Source organism: Cryptotermes secundus, unplaced genomic scaffold, assembly GCF_002891405.2.
Source record: "Cryptotermes secundus unplaced genomic scaffold, Csec_1.0 scaffold384, whole genome shotgun sequence".
NCBI lineage: Eukaryota > Metazoa > Arthropoda > Insecta > Blattodea > Kalotermitidae > Cryptotermes > Cryptotermes secundus.
This window is the reverse complement of record NW_019731268.1, coordinates 1-4,551: the sequence shown is the minus strand read 5'-3', so window position 1 is coordinate 4,551 and position 4,551 is coordinate 1. Positions and strand designations below refer to the sequence as shown.

The following is a 4,551-nucleotide window of genomic DNA, read 5'->3' as shown; positions in this document are numbered from 1 at the left end:
TGGTGGCAAAACACCCCCCAACTTTCGTAGACAGGACTTGGAACTTACACTCCATAGCTGCACATTCATGCAGCATTTAGAAGTTTAATCTCTACCTCCAAATTACAAGGAGGAATCACCTGTATTTTGGCTAGATGATCTCATGTAGCTGGCATGGAGCTTCAAATGCCAGGCTGTGGTAGGCAAGTTGCAGCTGTTCCAAAATGTGCTGTATTTTGTGCTTTCTATTCCAGGAGTGTTGCATTTTATGTGTCTTATTTGGATGTGTATTTCTTATGGGATTGCTGCAACTTGTCTGGCAGGAACTATGACAGACTGAATCAACAAATGAAAAGGTAGTGAAGCTATCAATTGCTGATTCTGATCCTTCTGGTTCAGCCTGCTGTCAATGGTCCTGTTGTAGTGTGATTTTGTGTATATTTGCTTATGCCTTCATGTATAAAGATTTATTTAATCTAAATTATGGAAGATCTTGTGAAAATATGAAAGTGATCTCTGTATTAAAAACTCAGATTATTTCAATTTTCAGGCCATTATGGAGGAGAAGGGGGTGGAGGACAAGAATGAGATGGCAATGTATTTCTTACAGTACAAGCTCCATGTAGCACCATACCTCTAAACTGAATAGAGATTAGACATGGTAAAATAAACAGCTCTGTACTGGAATTTCAAAAGAAACTGTAACTCAACATGAGGCTGCCTACATGATTCCACACACAGCTGACCAAAAACTCTCTGTACAATGAAGAAACTCAAAAGAAACCCTGAAAAGGAACTATGTTAACACCATGGAGACAGGACCAGCTTATCTCGTGAAGTGACGCTAACTGTAACCAAAACCAACAAGCAAGGAAACTGTTAGAGCTTAAGACAGAATTCTTGGATCCAAGGGACATTTAAGCACTTCCTTAGGTATTTCCACAGAGTCAGTGCAAGAATACAAACAATATAAGTGGTTCTGAAATATACATCCAGCTAACATCCTCACGACGAGCCTCCTAACAATGAAAGTACATTGCAAAATTAGAAAAACAATGAAGGTATCCATGGTGTGTTTGATTTACAAAGAAGAACAATAAGACTGGGGAGAATGATTTACAAAGAAGAAAAATAAGCCTGGGGAGAAGAAAAGAAAAATGTGGAAATGATGTGACATTGTGTGACCCTACTACTGCATTCCAGAAAGCATTTATTATTTTTTCTTCTTTAACTTTAACAATACATCATCGATGTTTTCTCATAAAAAGAATATTGACTGAAAAGTAAAATTGAAATGATTCTCGCCATATAATTTTCTTCACCTCTCTGTTCCCAAAGGAAGTCATATCTGTCTGGTACAATTAATCCCTCAAGTTGTTTGTTTTCTAATGTCTCACTCCTGTGAGAAAGGTGGCGATTTACAGGGTATGTGTCTCATCCAAATTACAACTATGAGTTGGACAACGGTTTTCTTGGTTCCCTTGAACCTTCCATCTCAGCTATAAATACGAGTATGTTTGTTCTGGTTTGTACAAGTTTATCTCCTGTTAAGTTCACAATTTCTGCTGTTTCCATCCTGGGGTTGAGATCCAGTTTTGACTTTCTGACAATGGCGTTGTGACAGTCATCACATTATTATTCTTCTTGGTTGACATATGCTGATACATTAGCTAGATTTGCCTCAGTTCCAGTTTCATTTTGACATGGCACATGTCTTTTTCTTGGCATTGTAAATTACACGAAGCTTCTCGTGTGCGTGTGTGTATATATATATATATATATGACTTCAAGAAAATATGCCCAGGCGCTGAGTCCATTCACTCTGGTAATTCAATAAACCTTCCATGTCAATGTATCCACAAAATAACTTTCCTTGTGCTGACTGGTAAATGTACTCCACATTGGTCTGAATTTGGAATCTGTGTCCTCTAACCAAAACTTCATGCAGATATATCACACCATCCTGACAATTTTAAGTAATTCAGCTTTTCTCTTTTAATAAGAACAGTTCATGTTTAGTGTCTTCGACCTTTACACTTCCTTCGTTATCTGAGAAATACGCATTTCACACTAAAAACAGTTACAGATCTTCCATGACATCCTGTTACACCAAATGCTATGATTCCATTTTAGTCAAAATTTTTCCCTTTCTTACCTTTCACTATTGTTCTAATTTGAAGGATATATCTGAATCTTGCACTATTAGGTATCTTAGCCCTCAAAGAACAGCTGTAATATGAATGTGGTTAAGTGCCTTTCAGTGTTATTGACTTGAAAATTTGCAACCCTCATAATATGACATTAAGTGAATATCAGTTGTGAATCTCAATGAGTTTTCCACAGCATAAACCACATGACTCATATATCTACTACCAGGTTAAGTTAGAGCAGTCCCATTACATGCAAAATTGCTCAATGAAATTTCTGGTCTCAAGTAAGGGTGCAGAAATAGTTTGTCATGTTTGTATGATGTAGAAAATAGTGTTGTGGTAATGGAAGTGATGTAGTGATTGTATATTTGTAATTTGTTGATGCTTAGTGTTGTTGTAGATTCTGGTATATTTGTTGGTGCGTGATGTTTGTAGTTTAGTGGTGGCTGGTAGAACTACAAGTAGCCAGTAGCTAAGATCACAAATTTCATTATGTCTGCTCGTACACACTCTCTAGACAGCCATAGCTTACCCAACATCCTGAGGTGCAGTTGTGACCCTTGTGATTTATTCCCAAGACCTGAGGTTAAAGGAGTTGATTGTTTTCTGAAAGCAATTCATTAAATTTTGTATAACTGATCATGTGGCTTGAGGTATGAAACCTTACTGTAAATGCAGCTGGAAACCCTTCATTTAAGGCAGCCATTAACACAAACAATGTTTCCACAGGTTGTCCTTTTGGATTCTTTTCTATGGTATATATTGTACCTATATTCCAACATACAAACAGTACACTGCAGCAATTCAGTTAATGCGTGCCCGTGTGTTCGTATTCCTCCCATGGGGCACTCATCCCTTTATTCAACACATGGATCTGTCTCTTATGCAGATGTTTCATCATCTTCATAACTCATCTCTTCTCCAGCACCTTTTCCAAGGATACAAACTTTCTATGAGAGACACCGTGGTATTGCTGGAATCCCACTTTATCGTGTAAAATGTTACTATAGATTTCACTGGATCCATGCCAAGTCAGCTGATGAAAAGGTGATAAATGGCTCCAAAATAAGGTCTTTTAACACATTATAAAAGGCTCTCACGTGAAAGTTTCATAATTTCTTCATTTACAATGATAATTCTTTCACAAACTTCTAATTGTGGTAAAACTTGGGTCTGAAGTAAATCATTCTGATTTTATCATGTCAGGAGGTGAGTGAAACAGAAACATGAAAACCACCCACACCTTGAAGACAGGAAGGCATTAATATTCCATGAGACATTTAAAGTGTTTGTGATTACAGTTTGAATTGTGTAGAAACTGTGTTAGTAGTGCAAAGAGATATAGGGAGCAGAAAAGAGAGGAAAAGAATGAACACACAGATGAAGATGATGAATATGAATGTAATAGCTCAATTTGGGATAGAAACAGTGACAGAATAAGCGAGTTTCTATGAGCAACACTCATTTGCTGTGCCTATTTGTGCCAGTGTTATAATTTCAAAGAACAAAAACAGTATTCGGTGGAAGAGGAGGAGGAGGAGAAGAAGAAGAAGAAGAAGAAGAAGACTACACTGAATGTGACAATGATGAACAGCAAGAACAAGTGAGAGGTTAAATGAATATTTACAAAGCTGTAACACTTGTGGGTTCTTTGTGTAATTTCTACATTCCCTGTAAGTTTAAAATGAACGAGTGGTAAATGTGATGTGCTGGCAGTGACAGAAGGAACAAGAGGACATGAAGAAATGAACAATTCATTGTACAAACTAGCTTGTAAATTGCTGTACAACTTATTCAGCTAGTAGTTCAAGAGAAAAAGAATAAAAAGGAGGAAGAGGAGAATATTTATGAGGTTTGAATTCTCTTTAAAATTGTGTGAAAATCATTGTTACCAGTTACATATATAATATTCCTTGCACCTCATTTCTAATAGGTTTAACTATGAAATGCGAGTGCAAGAAAGACGAAGAAAACAACTCGAAGAAGATGGTGGGCGAGGAGAAAACAAAGGTTACATAGACAATGAGGAAATAAAGATCATAGAAGGCAATAAGATGAAGAGAGAGTGGTTAATTTGAGATGAAAAAAAGTGATACTGTTCTACTAAGCTCTCTCATATTCCCATATTCCTCTGAATTAAAGGAGAAACAGTGTTAAACGTGTTATGTTGATATTCGAAGCAGATGAAGTTTGGATCTTTTCTGAATACTTTTTTAGTGCAGGCTGAAACCCTGCTAGAAGTACAAACATAATGAATGGGATGAAATGGAAGATAGAGAAAAAAAGAAAAAAAGAGAACAACATACCAGAAGAATAACACAAGGGAACAAGAGAAGGAAAAAATGAGAGTGATTTTGAAGAAGGAGAAGAGAAAGTAGATGACAAATGAAAAGAGACAGAATGTGAAAAACAAAGGAGTGGA

At 36.6% G+C, this 4,551-nt stretch overlaps 1 long non-coding RNA gene across 1 annotated transcript; it reads right to left on the bottom strand.

Annotated features, from left to right (window-relative positions):
• Positions 1-1,195: 1,195 nt before the first annotated feature.
• Positions 1,196-4,528, bottom strand: LOC117282503. Its single transcript, XR_004513255.1, has 2 exons — positions 2,662-4,528; positions 1,196-2,080 (listed from the first exon to the last, which is right to left on the bottom strand). It is a non-coding gene; the product is annotated as an uncharacterized LOC117282503 (long non-coding RNA).
• Between the last annotated feature and the right edge of the window lie 23 nt (positions 4,529-4,551).